Genomic DNA, 20551 nt, shown 5'->3' on the forward strand with positions numbered 1-20551 from the left:
TCCAGGAGCACTCGCGGTCAGGGTGTTGAGGCTGTGTGTTGACACTGCAGGCGTCGTGGGGGAGTTCGGCAGGGGTGGACCCAGGGTGAACTCAAGCTCTTAGAAGCTGGGGGATGTCATTGGCACCAGTGACCCACTTCAGCTGTGGTCAGGGGTTATGGGTGCAGTGGTAGCTGTAGTTGTCGGATTTTCTCCCTCCACAAGTCTGTGGTAGAGGTGGGCCTGCAGGTGTCTCGGGAGAGTCCAAGATGGGTGAGACCACACTAGACTCGGTCTCTAGGCAGCTGGGGACCCGTGTTGACACCGTTGGTAGGCTTCAACTCGATTTGTGGATGTTGGATGCAATGGTCCCTTCCAGGGTCAGGTTTCTGGAGCTCAAGATGCAGCAGCCATTTCTTTGGAGTTTCTTGATCCAGGGCAAGTCCGGTGCCCACGAGAGACTTGAGTCTTATTTGAAGGATGGACTAGTTGGCTTATTGTGCAAGATCCTTTAAAGTCAGCAGGCAGGCCAGAGGGGCTGGATCCAGGTCAGCTAATTCTTCTTTTCCTCTTCTGCTGGTGCAACTCTTCTTAATCCGGGTCTTCTTAGGTTGTCGAAATCAGAGTTCTAGAGCTCAGGGGTGCCACCTAAATACTCAATTTGGGGGGCATTACAGGAAGTGCCAGGTGGTAGCCAATGGGCTGACTGACTTTAAGGTGACTACACCCTTCTTATGACCACTTCTGCTGGGAAGTGGGCATAACCTTAACCCTAGTGGCTAATTCCTTCCAAACAAGATGGAGGAATTTAAAAAGTATTGTCCACTTCAGCTTGTCCATCTTAGGGGTGGGACTGGCATGAAGTGGGCACTCCTCTAAATTTTCCCACCTGTGCTGCCGCCAAAAGTAGGGTCAGGACAGGGGGCTTTGGTCATCTCCACCATCTAGAGAGACCTGGGTCTCATTACAAAGGCAGCAAGGCCTTTGAAGCTCCCCTTCCTGGAATGTCCATCCTGTCTGGAAGAGGAGGTCTTTGTTTCAGGCTCTCAAGTGCGCTGGCTCTCACTTTGTGGGGCCAGAAACACGTCTGTGGTGGCTGAACATGTCAGGGTCAGTCAGTCAGCACACCAGTAGCTGGCAGGTTTTCTGAGACACCTCTAAGATGCCTTCTGTGTGCATTTTTTAATAAATCCATCACTGGGGTCAGTGAGGATTTATTATTATGATATGTTTGATACCAAACATCCCAGGATTCAGAGAAGCCAGGCAAAAAGTGGGGGCTAACCATGTCAAAAAGGGTGCTTTCCTGCAGCTACCTTTCATTGATTTGTGTCAGGTAGGAGTAACATGGGTGAAGCATGTGCGATCCCATGCATCCACCTGTGTATTTTGACACAAGCCCATATTTACAAAGACGTGTAAACCTGGGTTCACGCCAAAATAGTGTGTCTACCCAACAAAGTGGTAATGAGGAGAAATAAAGCTATTTCTCCTCATTACATCTTCTTTCCATATGAGTTGCATTTTGCAATACAGATGGAAGGAGCAATATGCCTTACACCTTTCTGTACAAAAACAATCCTGCCCCAGTACTTGGGGGAGAGCACTCGAGGTTCTACATCTAGTACAGGCTCCACACAAGATACTGCTGACTCGCATTTGTGCTGTAATACAATGCTCAGTATCATGCTAAACCGCCATTTTTTTATTGAGTGCCATTGATGACATCATTGACGCACAATTCTTTATAGATTAAACACTACCCCAATTATTCAGCCACAACTTCATTACATGAATTATAGGAAATCTGGACCTTTGCAATGCTAGTTAGTACAATTGCTGTATTATTTCACAGACATTATTTAATAAAATCTATATGAACTGCTTGATGATTGTGTGGATCACTGTACTCATATAGGGTCAACATGTTAGCATATATTGATCAATTGTGGCACTTTATATCAACCAAGTGCAATTGTGCATTATCTATATTGCAAACACTAAGAGCAATATCTAGTATTGTTTAATTTGTTTTCTTTATTTTTATAAAAGATGTCCCTCACATAAATGTGTATAATGATAACAGACAACAAGGGCCGTATCACGTAAAGCCATTACTGCAAGACATGGTTTCTGCCACAGCTCTAGGCTGACTGGTGTATTAAATAATAGAAGAGCTGGAGCAGTGCTATTTTACCAATTTCTACTTGCCACATGACCTTAGTACAATAGCATTCATACAACAACACAATCAAAACACAACAAAGCACAACTCAATACAATACTCAAATTAGAATACAACACAACAACCACAATACAACACAACATAATTTTGGAATAACACAGCCCAAAAACATAGCACCACAGGAAATAGGAGGCACATCACCACCACCAAAAAATGCCACACCACAAATATGTAGAAACATTTTTGGCATACATTACCACCTCTATAAATCTGCTTTCCTAATACGATACTGAACGGTGTTTTATCCAGCCCTGACTTAACTTATTACCCAGGGCATGAGATAGCACTAGTCTAAAATGTTTCGTGATCTGGCTTCATGTGTTTCATCCGCAGGGCTTTTCAAGGCTCCAAACAGATTAGAGCAGTGATTCTCAAACTGGTTGGTCAAGAGTCAAATCATGGTTAGCCGTGAAATTTCTGGCCTATATGTAAATACTATTTAAAATGATTAGCCCTGTTTGTGCACCAGTGCAAAGGTGCTGAACAGTGTCCCAAAGTCCAATTTTCAAACAAACCCTTGCAAGTATTTTCAATCAAGACTCTGGGTGAACCTTCAAGTATTTGTTGCTGCTCATTTTTTATTTCACAAAGCCATTTCAATGGAGAATATGCTCACTGTAAGTGATCATACGCAATCATACCACTTGTGTATGGCTTTCACATATAAATTGATCAATATGAATGTGGCGTAATTGCTCGAGCTGCTAACTTTGGACCCAGGTTCAAGTCATTGCACTGGCTTACATCCTTCTGGACATATCACTTAACCCCTTTCCTTAAAATAAAACGAATCCTACCTTGTGTACTGTAATCTGGTGCTCATGCAAAGAGCGCCAAAGCCCTTGGGCCGTGTTCGCAATATATACAATTTAAAAATATATATGGAGTCCTAAATTCACCACTGGGCCTCGTTTAAACACCTAAATGGATATGACACTCTACCACATATTTTGCTGCAGAAGGGGCTTCTCACATTTGCTAAAATCACTTATATCAACACAAATATTTTTCAGAAGCCTTGTGATTTTAGTGAATAGATGCCATAGGCCACCACCACACTTTGAAACATGTTCCAGCTCCAGACTCCAGTACAGCACCATCTGCCACTTTTATGGGTAGGTCAATATCTTGGCCACAATCCGATATCGAAGTGTGTTGTCAAGGTCATGGCGTTTACTTACAGTTGCTGTTATTACATTAAAAAATTGTCTCACTTCATGTCCATTAATGCTAGGTGGGTTGCAAAGGCTTGTTGTTCTAAAAATTTAGTTGTAGTTCTAAAAACGTTGGGAACCTCTGGTTTAGAGACTTCTTATGCTCTTGTTTTACATTTTATGTTTTTCATTTTATGAGTAAACTAGTTGTCATAATTTTGACAGATATTAGCTTGATTATTGGAGCATGATGCACAGTTAACCAGTATTTTCATTATTCATGGAAAGATCAGGCAAGGTTTGGATATTTTGCGAACAAGGACATAGGAGATCGGCAGAGAGAGAAAACTAATAGTGTTCATGTGATAGTGTGGAGACAGTTCATGTGAGGCTGGGGCTTACAGACAGGAGCTGTGTCTTTCAGGTGAGATACGGAATGACAGTCAATCAGGTTTCTGAGTACTTTAAGCAGCCTGGTGGCAGTAGCAAGTTGCCTTGCATCTACTTAGTTGTATGGTTCCTGCTTGCTTAGTTCGATCACCGTTTTGGCATTTTCCCTTACGTTTGTTTTAATATATGCTTTTCCCCACGTTTCACCTTTTTGTGACTTTGTGTGGCTCTGAAGACCTACATTCTGATTGACTTAAACTTGCTGTGATGTATTCAGTGCTGCCAACGCTTCTCAGCAGGCCCGGCTTTAGCAGTTGGTGGTACCCTGTGCAACAGTCTTTTTTTGGCACCCCTCGCACCATGACCACCTCCTCATATTCACTCTACCACCCAAAATGTGCCCCTCATGTCTTTATAGCCCCACTTTTACATACATTCATTTGTTTTAAAGTGCTGGTAAAGGCTGGCTTTTCTAATCCACTCAGCTAGCCAAATAAAATATAGTTCTGTTCTTTGCAGCAAGAACATTAACCATCTAAGCTACTTTATAGTAAGTCAAAGCTGCCCTAGACAAAACAGGTGCATTTAAATCACAAGTTTCTAAATTATTGCTAAACACAGCACCCACCTGAGGTCAGCATCCCCTAATTCAGGTCAGCACCCGGTGCGGCCGCACTGCTCACACCGCCATAAAGACGGCCCTGCTTCTCAGCATCTCTTAGTGCTCCCAAGCTTGGGGAAGGCTGTTAGGTACTTCCTGGTTTCATTATTGGCATTCCCTTATAGAACATCAGGTAAGATCAAAAGGGATAGAGATTGTTATGTAATTGGTATGCTTGCACCCCTTGTATTACTTACCATCTAACATTGTCGTTATAGTCAAAATCGGTGTCTCAGTGATGTGTGAGATCCCTTTAACACTTCTCTAGAAAATAGTGCAAGCATGAGCTACAAACGCCTGTGAGATGAGCCACCTACTCTTGTGTGTTTTCTTACGTGGTATTGAGTGGTCGACTAGCATCAGAACACCCTCCTCCCACACAGCTCCAAACTGTGTTATGAGAGGTATGTATCATCTAGGGGACGTGAGCTGAAATTCCACAGCAACATCTTGATCCCCAAACCCTAAGATAGTTCAATAGATGAAGCAAAACAAAACCCTGAAAAGGGGTACCATCATAAGACAGGTTTCAATCTGCAAACCAATGTCATGGTTCTAATTTTGGTTTAAACAGAATCCCCAGGCACTGTACACCATAGAAAGGATATGGCATACAGGTCCTTATAAACTGACCCCCCTAACCCTGGAGAAGAGGTGTCCAGGAAGAGAAGGGAATGCCGGGACTGATAAATACCCAGATGGCGCAACACAGCTATAGAAGCTTCAGGACCTGCGTCACAGCAAGCATTCTGAAAAAGTGCCAAGGCCTAGATGTTGGAAAAAAGAGGTGAAATACAGATATTTCTCCTTGTTGAGCCTCAACTGGGGAGAGGTAGCATTTTGACGTTTTCCCAGGCCAGGTCAGCCACTAATTGTAAATCTGAGACTCTGTTAAAATCCATGGGTGGATGCATGGGAAAACCCATGCTCCAGCCTCCTCCCATGGAACGCCTCCCTGGCTCACAGTAACGCAAAGGCAACTACAACAGATACGATTTCCTCCGAATCCCCCTTTTAATACCCACTCTCTTTCCCCATTTACCTTCCCAGTTATAATTTACAGCCATTACACTATTTTACACTATTTTAAGCTCTTATTGGACATCACATCTGCATCCCCCTCCTTCATGAGAGGCTCTTTGGAAATCACTGTGCCACCACTTTGACTGATTACGTGCACACGCACGTGCCACACTCATACAACCCCACATTAAAGTTTGCCACTGGTTAGCCTATCTTTGAGGGAGAGGGTGAACTGTGACCTGAAGATGGAATGTCGTTGGACTGCTGATGAGCTTAGTTAACCGCTTAGTAGTACCAGGTATTCTGTTGTAACCTGATGTTTATCCTCTTTAGGAAATGCCACCTATGTTATACTTTATTATGTTTTATGATCGGTTTAAGGATATGCTAGTACCGTCTTCCAGTGTCTTCTCCTAGTCCTGGTTGTCGCATATGTGATGTGACCGAGGAGTGCAGGTAATATTCGGGGGTAAACAGCGTACTGTCATTGCTCATCTATGTGGGTGCACGATATAGATATTTAGAACTGTATCCAGGTGTTTGTATGTTAGAATGTCGTTATCGAAATCTCAATAAAGAATAATTGTAAACAAGCATTGGCAAAAGTATCCCTTTAGAAAAGAGGTAGCTGACCTTTTGGCTTTGCATATGCTTGATGCCGATGCTGAAAATTAACTGCAAAAAGGGGGAAAAAAACATAAATTGGCAAAGCCAGATGTTGTATCTCGGCCAATTCTTATTTTCGTGGGCAGTGACCATAAACAAGCAAATCTAAAATGGATCTTAGAGAGAATGAGGGCTTGCAAATCCAAAAGTTAGGGGTTCTTCTAGATGAGCATGCTGTAATGCCTGTTGCTTCGAGTCAACACCTATTAGCAATGTTTATACACATTCGTTTTGCATTCTGATTTGCTTTTCAAAAGATACTGTATCAGCAAAAAGTTGCATTTCTTGTAATCCCACCTAAGGTGTTACTTGAGCCCAGGGTATTCCTTTGAAAGAGAAGCTCGTTATGGCCCTCTGCGGAAACATATGTAGCCAGTGGCGGATCAAAAAACATCAGCCGCAGGAGGGTGGCATCAGAGCCCGCCTTTTATGGGCGGAGAGACAGAGCAGGTCAGTTCTGGAGGCAACACTGAAAACGCAGACTGGCCTGGATGGATAGCAGTCAGTGGTGGGAGTGGAGGAAGGTGAGATTCCTGCTGGGCTGCGTGGAGTCCTAAAGAAGAGTGTGGTGCATGATGTGGGCTACCAGGGGGCAGAGCAGGTTACAGAAAGGGGCATATTTGTGAGTGATGCATCTTTGGGCATTCTTGCCTAGACACATCATGGGCGGGAGCGTGCCAGGAAAATAGAGGAAGAACCAAAAAAGTAAGACTTAGGGGCAGGGAGAGTCCACTATAATCTAATTGTTAAAGAGCTTACAGACACAGAGGAAGTAAATAAAAGAGACAGCCAGGTGAGCAGCAGTGTTACAGAAGCTTGTATGTAATTTTATTGAAAAACAATTTAATGGAATACCATTACAGAGGAACCATTTCACCTAAACTGTTTAATATAAATTTGCAGGATGAATGGAATTTAACATTGTATAGAAACCAATTCATAGAGGGTCTTTTTTTGGGAAATTGGCTTTTGCATGTTTATTTAAAGTGTGAATGAAATGGTTGCAGGTCTTACTTACATTATTGTTGGAGATATTTATTTTAGAGGTTTACTTTAGGGTAAGTTACTTCGTATTTATATCTTTTACATTGTCAAATAATTATTTTGGATGCTTTTATTTTAATTCACTGACCCATCATATCCCTGCCTACATTACAACCCCTCAACACTTACATCCCTGCACCCTAGAAACCCCTATCCACGCCAAACCTACACCCATCCCTGACCCCAAAACCCCACCCTTCCCTAAACTCAAACACTCTCTCACCACACCTCCACTCCACTCATCCCTGGGCCCTAAAAAAATCCTCACCATTCCCAAACATCACCCATCCCTGACCATCTAAAAAACCCTCACCACACTTAAACGCTTCCATCCCAGACCACCAAAAACCCTCCTTCACTCCTAACCTCCAATCATCCGTGATTCCCAAAAACCTTTTCTACTTCTAACCTCCACCAATCTCGGAACCCTTAAAGTCCCACACCATCCTACCCTCCACCAATTCCTAAACCCCTCAACATCCCTAAAGTCCACCCATCCCTGAACCTCTACTGACCCCTAAAACATAATTACCCTCTAAACATCACGGTTCTCTGAACCCAAAAAAACCATCACTACCCCAAAAGCCCACCCAATTTTTATGTCATTTTGGATTTTCCCTCAAAATTATCTTTCCTTTAAAATGTTTCCTTTAGTTTTCAACTATTTTGTATTTCATTTGTTTTGCATTTCCTTAGAATGATCTTTCCTTAAAATTGGTCTTCCATGATTTGGTTTACTACAATGTGGTTTCCCAGTTTTCATTTTTCTATTAATTCACATACATCAGTTACATAAGGGGGAGGGACTGCAAGCATCCCCTTACTGCTTGAAGTTTTGCCAGCAAGGAGGGAGGGCTCACTAGGAGATGTGGGGGCAAGGTGGAGGTGCTTAAGGGAGCTGAGGGTGTCGGCAGGAGACTGTGAAGGGCAAGTGAGTTAGGAGGAAGCAATTGCAGGAAGGGGGCATTAGACGTGGTGGGTGGTGAGGAGGTATCAGATAAGGCTCAAGTGAGCAACGGTGGGAAAGATAGATGAGTGCTGGTGAATGGTCAGGATAGTGAGGCAGACAAGAGGAGTTTTGGACAGTTCAGCAGGGAAACGAGACAAAATAGAGGCTACTGAAAGCCTGAGGCGGAGTTGGTGCTGGGAGCACACCAGGGCTGTATTAGCCTTAGCAGGCCGTCGCTGTCATCGGGCATTTCCCTGGGTGGCTGGAAGGGTGGGGGCCAGTTTTGCAGTGGTGGGGGCCGGTTTTGTTACTGGGGTCGGGTTTTGCAGCAGTGCTGCAATATTGGCCTCCAGTAACAAAAGCAGCAGTGCTTCATAGCCATGCCACCACACTTTTGCGATATGGCCTAGGCTACACAGTGTGTGAGGTAATTTCCTGTAAATGTCATGTTCAAGTTAAGTGTCACATGATTCCATTTCCTGCAGTGTTATCATTATGCAAAGTAGCATGCTTAAAACCTGAAAAATTCTACTTATTTGCAATCTTAGAATCTTAGCAGGTATGCAATATGGGTTTTCTCCAAAGACCAGAGGATTGATAGCTCCCTCCAAACTCTAAATGAGGCCCTTGGTATCTATTTATGGAAATTAAAATGTAATTTGGAAAAAAGAACTAGTGGTTACTGTTGTCAATCCCTTTCAGTGCAGTTTTATAGTTTATAAATGTACTTTATCTTTAAACATGTGACTTTCCATTGCTGTAAACCATGGTTGACTGGCTGTGGTGAAATCAGTTGGTCTTTGATTCTATCTAAACTAGCTGCCTCTGTGTAAAGCAGCTTTGCTTGCAGCTGAACAGAGAATGAATAGAAACAATAACAATATTACCAATACATACATCACTTCATAGGTAAATATGTAGCCAGCGTGGTATTGGTACAGAAGAGCTGTGCATTGTGATTAAACTATTGTATCGTTTATCTTTTGAAAACAAGAGCTTTTCAAACCAGAAAGATCCATGACTAATCCAGACACACATTAGCTTGCACCATACTTATTGGATATATATATATTTTATAAACAGGTTTGGGTCCATTTCGCTGCTGTCAAGCATAAGAAACCATGGCACTCCCAGTTCTCCATTGCTGGCTAGATAGGTATGGCGAGTTTCAGCACGTCCAGTGAGAGGGCGCAACTAGTCCTAAATCTAGCAATTTTGTATTTTATTTTAATTTTATTTGATCTCTTTTAGAATGCGCCAAGACGGAATAGTGAAACAGTGCTGACAAACAGCAACATTGGCCTGAGGACCGCATAAAGGTTGAACCGTGAGATTAACAGTATATCTAAACAATGGTGTGGGCTCTCCAATGCTCCAGAAATGTAGGTTGCCATTCAGGCCATCACCAGCTTACAAACCTTCATAAATGATGGACCTTGAGGGGTTTCAGGGAAATGAAGGGTCGAGTTTATTGTCTTTCATCAGATGGAGGAGAGTTCCAAGCTAAGGGTGCTGCCTATGCGAAGGGTTGCTTGCTTGCATGTCGTGGTTTTGAATGTGGAGACCTCTAGGTGCAATGCGACGCTACTTTTCAGTCCTCTCATTCCACCAGAAAGGACAAGTAGACCTGCTAGGCAAGGTCGGCTATTATTGCAAAAGGCTTTATGAACTAGACAACATATCTTGAATTGAAATCTGACTTAGACTGGGAACCAGTGTAGGTAGCAGAGCATGGAAGTGATGCACAAATCTGGACCGAGAGAAAAATACATTTTAATGGGGCTACGGAAAAAAGGGGTGCGTCTGGTAGAATGGTGTTTCCAAAGTTCGGCCCAGAGATGATTAGTGAGTGTACAGCTATTTGGGGATTTTTAGGAGAGATGAGGTGGAGAATTTTCTTCAGCTCATGAAAGTTCGCCGTGTTTGCCATTTAGTTTCTATGTGATATAGGAATAACAACAGAGCAGTGCTTTATTTGTAAATAAAAACGTGCCGGTGCCCAAAGCTCTCCTTTGAAACACGCGGCTGCTGCAATTAAATGAGCACAGAAGGCAGGTAATCCTGAAGCTATGTCAAGTCTCTCTAATCAATTAAAGCCTCTAAATAGCCCCTTCAGCTCACTTTTGCAGCTTTCTCCCTTAGAAACGCTTTTTCTTTTTTCTCTTCCTCCATCTTTCCCCTATGTATCTTTTGCTCACAGTAAATTCCTAATGCAGAAAAATAAGTGCCGGCTCTAAAAAATAAGTGCTAGTGCCCCCCACTGGAAACCACCAGCTCAAATTAAACACTGCAACAGAGTCTAGATTGAACCTCAAGGATTGGGTGCAACAGGTACTTCGTGGTACTGCAAATGTGAGCAGAATGGATTTGAGTTTTTATTGGCCTGGCTAGGCAAAATCAGTTCCGTAGATATTTATGCAAATAGAAAAGATTGTCCAATTTCAATAGATTTGAACAGCACATTCTTCAACTTGTTGGCCCAGATGAACAACACATAGGCCCTGATTTACAAGGTGCACGTTTTTCACGCTGAGCACCCTGTACATGAAGGTGAGGTCATGTGCTAGGCTTACACTGTCAGCCATTTTTAATTGGGAGTTTGTAATGTTGAGAAATATTTAGAGGGCAGTGCATTAAATATCAGGAAAGTGTAATATTTGTTAAAGAAAATGCTGTAATCAGTGTTTATTAAAGATGTACTAACATTAGGAATACCGATTTCTCTCTGAACTGCAATTAGAAAATCAGTACTCCTAATGTATGAAACTCTTTTGAGTTTCATTAGCAATCCCTAGTGGGTCCCTAGTGGGTCGCAAATAGACCTACTGCAAGCATACTAATGATGTATAACGCAATTTAAGACACATTAGGAATGGCAGCCATCACAGGGATGGTGGCCTGCTGGTGTCAGTAGACCACCATGTTTGTGATTGCTTTTTAAGAAAACAATCTTTTTTTTTAATGTAGCCCGTTTTCTTTCAAGGAAAACAGGATGTGTTTAAAAAGAAAAAATGAAACTTTGCAATTTCATTTTTTAAGAATAGATAGTTGTCTGTGGGACCACTGCCTGCTCTTAAAAATGTTATTAACATTCTCAAAGGGAAAGGAGTCCCTTGAGGACCCTTTCCCATTTACGAATGGGTTATGACCAGTTTTAAACTGGTAGTAAAGTATTAGGGTTTTGCGACCGGAATTCGGTCTGAAAACAGTAATGCATACCATACCAATTCGGTATTTGGAAGGGACTCCCTAAACATGCCCCTTCCAAATACAGAACCGCAAATGCAAAATGTGATTCTGTACTAAATAGCATTTTGCCTTTTGTACATCAGAAAAAGCCAGTTTCTGCAAATGAGGCCGCTTGCGACCTGAAAAATGCTTTGTACATCTGGCCCTAAGATACAACAGTGTTAGGTGGTCCTCTATTTTGGGGTGTTCAGTTAATGGCTTGCAATCTTGGCACTTTTAGCATCTTATGATCAGCAATTAGTTGGATTGGAAATAGTCCTTTAGGATCTTGTGCTTTATTAGCATTATCTTGATTGCCTCCAAAGCACTGACTGGATTTTTAGACTTCATTTTTTTATTATTTTGTAGTGCTATCTACTAGAGGACAGAGGTTTACTTGGTCATTTAATTTATAACTTAGTACAACGTGTCTAGTGTTCAACTAACACCACCACCATATTTATTGGATCCTGGGAGCCACGTTTAGAATGAAACATTTAACTGAACATGTATGAAGCACATGTTGTAGGATAACTGATGTTCACCTCACAGGAAATTATCATTGTTAGTAGCTTTGTAGGTTTCAGGAAAGACAAACATTTACCACCATTACTAAATCCAGGAGAAATGGATCCATTTCAAATTGCTGTCAAGAATATGCAAGGAATATATAGAAACAATAAGCATTGTAGGTGACAAAAGCCTGTGTGGTAAAGGCATGCAAGTTTCAGCTGTTGTTATAAAGGCTGTTTACCTAGTTACAGGTCACTTGATGTGGAATTGACCAATGAATGTTAAATATGAGCTTTGAAATTTTGCTTGATTCGGGTATCACATATGACAGAAGGGAGTTTCTCCTGTACACAAATGTGAGAAATATCTATTCATTCATATAGACAATTTAAAAGAAATGTCGATGGATTAATGTAAAAAGGACATAATTGAACCTATTGAATCCTCAAATTGGTTGCCATCATTGAAGATTTCCTTGAAGGTCTCAGACAAATTGAGATATGTACACTGCTTGAACTACGCGATTTGGATCTGTCATACATTGCCAAACTTGCATGATTTGTTTATTTCTCTTTTAGGTTCTACAGCTTTTACCCCCCTGGATCTTGTAGCAGCAGAGATAATTTGACGAGCAGTCCAAACCCCTTAAAGTTTTCATCAAACTTATAGTTACTTTGCAGTCTAAAAAGATGGCAGTTGTGTTGGCTAGTATGTCATGGGTTTTCCAAAGAAACCTGGATATCATTCTGCAAAGGATGCAAGAAGCAATGATGTTCCAGGATTACATTTTTGTCTTAAGGAAGAATGGCGAAAACATGATGTCAATATAGGAGGTGTTGGAAATTTTTGAAAAACATGGATTCATTTTTAAATGTAATAAGTGCAAGTCTGGCCAGAGTGAAATAGAATGTTTCAGTAATCGCACACCTAATGACGTTATTAAGCCAAAAACAAACCATGTCTAGGCTGCAACAGATGCCTTAAGTTGTACCACAAAATTGTTATAGCTTTTGAGTTTAACAGGCTTTCAAATTGCTTGTGGGCAATGCCAGGAAGACTGGACTTCTAAAGAGATTGCTTAAAAGGAACGTGATATGTTTATAGGGATGAACAGAAGATTATTTCAAAAGCCACAAACTAGATATTGGAAAAGCACCATGCCTCAAATCGTTGCAGTGTGTAAAGAGTGAGTACTTGTAGTTTTCTTCACCACATTTGCTACCTCGGGTAGCTCCTGGCATGAAGGCAACAATGTCAGGGTACTTACAAATTCAGTTAAGGAAAGATAATCTATATTTCCTTATATATACTTACTTTGACTATATTGTGGTAGTTGGCGTTTTGTATTTGATATTTGTTAGACCTGACAGCCTTAGGGTGGTCACCCCTAACCTTTTGCCTGCCTCCCTCAACTTTTTGGACACTGTCTTTGCTGGGTTTTAGACTATGCGCACTTTATCACTGCTAACCAGTGCTAAAGTGCATCTGCTCTCTCCCTTTAAACATGGTAACCTTGGATTATACCTGATTGGACTATTTAATTTACTTATAAGTCCCTAGTAATGTGCACTAGATGTGCCTAGGGCCTGTAGATTAAATGCTACTAGTGGGCCTGCTGCACTGGTTGTGCCACCCACTTAAGTGGCCCCTTTACCTTGTCTCAGGCCTGCCATTGCAAGGCCTGTGGGTGCAGTTTCACTGTCACCTCGACTTGGCATTTAAAAGTACTTGCCAAGCCTAAACCTCCCCTTTCTCCACATTTAAGTCACCGCTAATGTGTGCACTAGGTAACCCCTAGAGCAGGGCGCTGTGTGGGTGAAAGGCAGGACATGTACCTGTGTAGTTTACATGTCCTGGTATTGTAAAACTCCTAAATTCGTTTTTGCAGTACTGTGAGGCCTGCTCCCTTCATAGGCTAACATTGGGGCTGCCCTCATACAGTATTGGAGTGGTAGCTGCTGATCTGAAAGGAGTAGGAAGGTCATATTTAGTATGGCCAGAATGGTAATACCAAATCCTGCTGACTGGTGAAGTTGGATTTGATATTACTATTCTAGAAATGCCACTTTTAGAAAGTGAGTATTTCTTTGCACTTAAATCTTTCTGTGCCTTACAATCCACGTCTGGCTGGGCTTGGTTGACAGCTCCTTGTGCATTCACTCAGACACACCCCAAACACAGGGTACTCAGCCTCACTTGCATACATCTGCATTTTGTATGGGTCTTCCTGAGCTGGGAGGGTGGAGGGCCTGCTCTCACACAAAGGACTGCCACACCCCCTACTGGGACCCTGGCAGACAGGATTGAACTGAAAGGGGACATAGTGCACTTCTTAGCCACTCTTTAAAGTCTCCCCCACTTCAAAGGCACATTTGGGTATAAAACAGGGCCTCTGCCCTACCTCATCAGACACTTGTTGGAGAAGAAACCTGAACCAGAAACTACATCCTGCCAAGAAGAACTGCCTGGCTGCTCAAAGGACTCACCTGTCTGCTTTCTACAAAGGACTGCTGCCTTGCTGTTGGCCTGCTGCCTTGCTGAACTCTTGTCTGGCTGTGAAAGTGCTCTCCAAGGGCTTGGATAGAGCTTGCCTCCTCTTCCCTGAAGTCTCAGGACCAAAAAGACTTCTCTTTTTCACTTGGACGCTCCGTGCGCCGAAATTTTCGACGCACAGCTTGTTCCGCGGCGAGAAAAACGCCGCACACCGACGCTGATCAACGCGACGCCTTCAGGACGACCGGAACTTTGACGCACGGCCTCGCAAGGACAACGCCGCTCGACCTCCAGAGGAGAAATCGTCGCGACGCCTGCCGTGAAAGCGAAACTTCGACGCGCAGCCCCGAAGAACGACGCGCAGCCGGAAAACAAGCAGGAAAATCCACGCACAGACCCGGGACATCTGGTAATCCCCGCGATCCACAGAAAGAGATTGTCCGCGCGCCGGAAAATGACGCACGACTTCCCCGCGTGGAAAATAACGACGCAAGTCCGTGTGTGCTGGGGAGAAATCGACGCACACACCATTTTTCCACGTATCTCTTTTTCTGTGGCCCTCTGAGGAGATTTTCCACTCCAAACCAGGTACTTTGTGCTTGAAAGAGACCTTGTTTGCTTTTTAAAGACTTAAGACACTTTATATCACTTTTCAGTGATATCTCTACAAATTCACATTGCAACTTTATTCGTTTTGACCTACAATTATCCTGATAAATATTATATATTTTTCTAAACACTGTGTGGTGTATTTTTGTGGTGCTATATGGTGGTATTGTATGATTTATTGCACAAATACTTTACACATTGCCTTCTAAGTTAAACCTGACTGCTCGTGCCAAGCTACCAGAGGGTGGGCACAGGATAATCTGGGATTGTGTGTGACTTACCCTAACTAGAGTGAGGGTTTTTGCTTGGACAGGGGGTAACCTGACTGCCAACCAAAAACCCAATTTCTAACAATATTCTTGTAGGTCGAAGTGAAAAACTCAGTAATGTGGCAGAGCACCCTCAGAAGTAATATGCTTTAATATTGATTATTAATCTAGATTGCCAGAGGTCTGTATGGTGGGTAAAATTACTAATTATATTCTCATAGAGTTTTTTAGAGAATGTTTTCTGGACAGAGTGACTACCGGAGGAACTAATGACGTGAAGTTTACATCTCTGAAGATGCAGGAATGTATAGTTAGAAGTGGTGCTAAGCACTATATCATCCCTAGGCAACGGGCCAAGTTGAAAGGATTGTTAGGATTGTGAATGATTCTTTTTGTCTTGCAGGATTACCCCCAACGTTGTTACAGGGAAATTCCAATTTGAGTTGCTAAGGGGGCACTAACCTGCAGCAAAGTTAGTTCTATGGTGGTTGCTGAAAAATGTTGGAAGGTTTGCACACTTGGTATTGGGAAGTTGAGAAAGCAAAGTGGTAGAATAGCAGGGAAAAATTAAGCTTAACCAGTGCTTAATTTGTAAATAAAGAGGTGCCGGTGCTCAAAGCCCTTCTCTTAAACACGAGACTGCTGTAATTAAATCTGCCAGCACTGAATACTGAGGCAGCGTAATCCTGAAGCCATCTCGGGCCTCTTCAATCCATTTACGGCCACCCCTGCCCCTTCAGCTCATCCTGCAAGTTTCTGCTTTCTCCCTTTATGACGCTTTTTACTTTTTCCTTCTTCCGTCTTTCTCACATGTGTCTTTTGCTCGCAGCAATTGCTTGAGGCATAAGAATAAGCCCCGTCCCTCACAAATAAGTGCTGGTGCTCAGCACCTTAAACAACAAGCACAATTTAAGCACTGGGCCTAATGTTACTAAAGGGAGGGATGCTAAGGATTCTAAAAGTCTAGAGATTAGAATTGGACAATGGGTCAGGAGTATGGGGGAAGAAACCGGGTGGTGGTGAGAAAGGAACAGCATGTTGGAATCTCACTGTGGGGTGCGGGCTTTTCATCTGTCAGCTGAATGTGGTACAGTTTGGAATTTAGGTAGGGCCTCATTGTTTCGGAATAAAAGGATTGTGGAAGGTTTATGAGATAATAACGTTTATTTGGATTTAGAACAAAAGGGTGTACACTTAGCACAATACCCTTCCAATTCGTGTTCGATTTGGGGATAAAGTGAGTGCTGGGAATGATGTTGGGGGATGGGAAAGAATTAGGGGGAGTGTTGGACAAGGCAGAAGTAGTGAAGGAGATTCCTCTGGATGCCATTATGGAGGTAATGTAGTGGTAAATAAGATAGTGAAAGAAAATGTGTTACCATCTTCATTGTAGGCTTATTGTTGCTTTTATTATTAGATTTGGTTGGATTAAATTTATATGTGATTGGTGTGCTAGTTAGTTGTTGGAGTTACTTATATATTTAGTTCATATGTTTATATAGTGTGACTACGTTAGGTGTCAGTGCGCTTTAAAGAAGAAAAAAAATAACGGTCTGCATATTTTTGCATAAATCTAGAGATCTAGACCTCTTTACAAAAATAGCGAAACAGAGAAGGGGTTCAAACGCAAAGTAAGGAGGAGTACAGGAGCAGAGGGAGAGGGATAGAGGGGGCTAGGGCCGGTGGTGAGAGGTAACAGATAACCTAGTTGTTGGATGTGTGAACATGAGTGTATTCAGTTACAGGGTATAAAGGGGAGGAGTGTGGAAAGTGTTTGTAGGTGAGTGGGGATGGAATGTGTGAGGGATGATGATGCTGTAGGATGTGTGTGTGTGTGCGTTTTGTGGGTTGAGTATAGGCAGTTGCAGAGGCTACATTTTCGTGAGCAACTAATTTAGCACACTGTTTTTTACACGTGTGTATTCTTCTAATAAATGTACCTATAGAAGACCATGCTGATCTTGGTGCCTTTCAAAGAACCCGAAGTATCATCCTCAGACACACTGCAACCTTTAATTCTTACCAACTCTTTACGATGGGCTAGCCTCGAATTCCTTTAGGCTCTTCCTTTCACACCACAATACAAATAGGCGTCTCTCCATTCTGCCGCCCACCCTATCAAATGAGGTAGCTAGATCTTCCTAGGTTTAAGATAAGACTCACAATTCCTGTATTTCCTTCCTAGTTCTGTGTTGAACCAAGAAGTACAGGGGGAAGTAATACAGACAGATATATTGGTGATTTAATGAAAGTGAGAAGGTGGTATTCTCAAGAAACTTAAGAAAAGGATGAAAAGTAAATTCCTAATTTAATTTGCATTCAATATCTAAGAGTCTAAAAGTGATGATATTTACACCAAGGTTTAAATAAAATCTGAGATATGTTTTCCTGTTTAAGATATCAAATCGATGTTATCTGAAAACATCTACTAGATGGATTGATAATTACCTGTTCTGATGAAGAATCGATGCCATCTAAACAATCCCACTTCGAGTTATGCAAACAAGTATATAACAAATGTTGATTTTATCTCACATGAAAAGAAATGTACTTTTGAACAATGCAACTTTCTCGGGATTCTGTATTCAAGCAAAATGTAGCATTTTATATGAGGTCTGCTAAACTAAGCTAAGTCAGGACAGCTCTTCCAACTGTTTTTTTCTGTTTTCGTCAATGCCAGATCCCTTGCTACGCGTTCTCTTTTGATTGGCACTTCTGCCACCTTGGTCCAGTGTGGCAAATTAGCTTTCTTCTGGACTCCAATTTCATCCTCTGAAGCAAATTAGATTCTCCCTCTTCTCAGTTGAACTACCGAGATTTTCCTCCTATCTTATCCTGACAGGCAGTGCTCTGTGAGTCAGCATGATGTTTCATAACAGACACCATCAATGTAGTTGCATTACAGTGCTTTTCAACTCGCCACACTGGCTGCCTTTTTAGGTTTATGATAATTTTAAAACATGGTCTGTCGCACATAAAGAACTTCTTCCAAAATCATATTGGATTAAAAACTCAGTTTTCAGCAGTAGGTTACCCACTAGCAATACTGCTTATATGTATGTGGTATTTCTATAGCGCAAACCTAGCAAGAAGTCAGCGGAGCGCTGTACATGGTTGAAATTCAACCCAAATTCAACCAGTGATAGGCGGTAGCTGGTTTGTAGACTGGTAATGCATTGTGCTGTAGTGTTCTTTAAAGAGAAGCATCTTCAACTCTTTCCTATATTGGAGCACTGCGGGGCGGTCCTGATGATTAGAGGAATGTTGTTCCTGATTCTGGGTGCACAAATGGAAAGGGCCTGTTGCCTTGTTTTTCCTTTTTCACATTTGTTAGTCTGCAGTCAGATACTGTTCTGGCTATGGGTGGGCTGAGGACCACCAGAGATGGTGAGCTTGTCTGCAAGCTAAGCTGAGTGCTGGCCGTGATAGCTTTGTAAATGTTGCAGCTGCTTTTCAAGATAGAGTGAGCCAGATGAGGGAGTCAATAGATGGGGTGATGTGATCATATTTCTTGAGAAACTAGATGAGACTGCTTTGAGCTATACAAAATGTGCACTTTTTTAGTTGATAGTCATCACCTTGCCTGTTGCCAAGCAGCATCAAAACCTGAATAGTGTAGAAAATAGGTGATTGGCTGGGATGATATACTCAAAGTTCATACGTGAGCCAGCTGTTGGAAGTGAAAACAACAAACATTGGTAAAGCCATAGATCTGGCATTAATGTGTTAGTGCAAGTAAACACAGGCAGTCACCAAAACTGTTCACATGCATTGCATACACAGATGCTGTTTGTAACAATAAGGTGTGCGTTGTATGCTTTGTAAATGTTAGGGGAAAAAAGTACAGAAAACATTGCTTTTTGTACAGAATCAAAATAGGGAATAAAGAATTAAACATGGCAAACTGAGTTATGCTTGCATGTATTTTCAGATATAATTAGGCCCTCTTGATTTCCAGTTGATGAATGTCCTGGAAGGCAGAATAGTGAATAGCATGAGGTGAAAAAGATTATACTGATCTGGGTGGAGGCGGGGGTTCAAGCCCACTATATGTATATTTAATCAAATTGGTAACAACACGTATGCAAGCAGGTGCGCTGTCACACCAGACCTAAAAATTGTGCCATGAGGCCAGGGGATGCACACATCCACGGCAGTATTTTAAACTAACTTCTCTATCCCTCAGAGAATGTGGTCTTTAGACGGCTCATTGTTCAAATCCTCATTGTTGGACTCAACAATATTGAAATTGCTTGCTAGCTTTTTTATGAGAACAACGGCTGGGCTTAAACCAAGTGAGGCTTCCAATTTAGTGGTTTGTTTCTTTTCCAAGTAACTCTGATTTTAAACTTTAAACCCCTTGCATCTATTGCTGAATAATTGTCTCAGTGACAAGATGTAGTGCTTAAGTTAAGCTACATGGTTTTCTAATCACCTACGCAACAGCATCTAAAGCTACATGGTTTTCTAATCACCTACGCAACAGCATCTAAAGCTACATGGTTTTCTAATCACCTACGCAACAGCATCTTCCAGCTTCACAGAAGGATCCACTGGCTGATCTTGTGGTTTGTGGTGATATGTGTAACTATCCATATTCTTTTAGAAGTCACTAACTTTCAAAGCCTAAAATCAAGGGTCAGTCAGAAGTGGATCAGCACAAAGCAGGAGAGCAGACACTAGGATTCAATTCAATGTATAAAGATGCAAAGATGTACTCCGCTCACATTAACAGTTGTAACATGAACGGACACCTGAACAAAAATAAAATATCTGCTTTCCCATTCATTACTCTGAGTATATATAAATCCAGCAACTCCTGGTCTCAAGTACTACACCAAACATCTACTCAAGGAATTGCCTCTTTTATAGATATTAATGTTCTATTGTTGTTATGCGGCAGATTGTCCAGATCACATGACTCCATTAAGGCTTCACAATGATGGCCACACTTTAGGTGGTTTTAGCGCATTAAGGTCTCAATGCTGAAATTTAGATGTTACCTTTAGGTCACTATGGGGGTCATTCTGACCCTGGCGGTCATCGACCGCCAGGGCCAACGACCACGGAAGCACCGCCAACAGGCTGGTGGTGCTTCCTGGGCTATTCTGACTGCGGCGGTAAAGCCGCGGTCAGAAAAGGGGAACCAGCGGTTTCCCGCCGGTTTACCCCTGGTCCAGGGAATCCTCCATGGCATGGAGATTCCGACCCCCTTCCCGCCAGCCTGTTCAGGCTGGCGGGAACGGGTGTCGTGGGGCCACTGGCATGGGCAGTGCAGGGGCCCCCTAACAGGGCCCCATGAAGATTTTCAGTGCATGCTTTGCAGAC

The 20551-nt window shown here is 42.3% G+C and overlaps 1 protein-coding gene across 1 annotated transcript in view; it reads right to left on the minus strand.

The window, feature by feature from the left end:
- BSND (barttin CLCNK type accessory subunit beta) overlaps positions 1-20551 on the minus strand; it is a 154494-nt gene that overhangs the window by 13830 nt on the left and 120113 nt on the right. The gene's annotated exons all lie outside the window — the stretch shown is intronic.

Source organism: Pleurodeles waltl, chromosome 4_2 (genome assembly GCF_031143425.1).
Source record: "Pleurodeles waltl isolate 20211129_DDA chromosome 4_2, aPleWal1.hap1.20221129, whole genome shotgun sequence".
Taxonomy (NCBI): Eukaryota; Metazoa; Chordata; class Amphibia; order Caudata; family Salamandridae; genus Pleurodeles; species Pleurodeles waltl.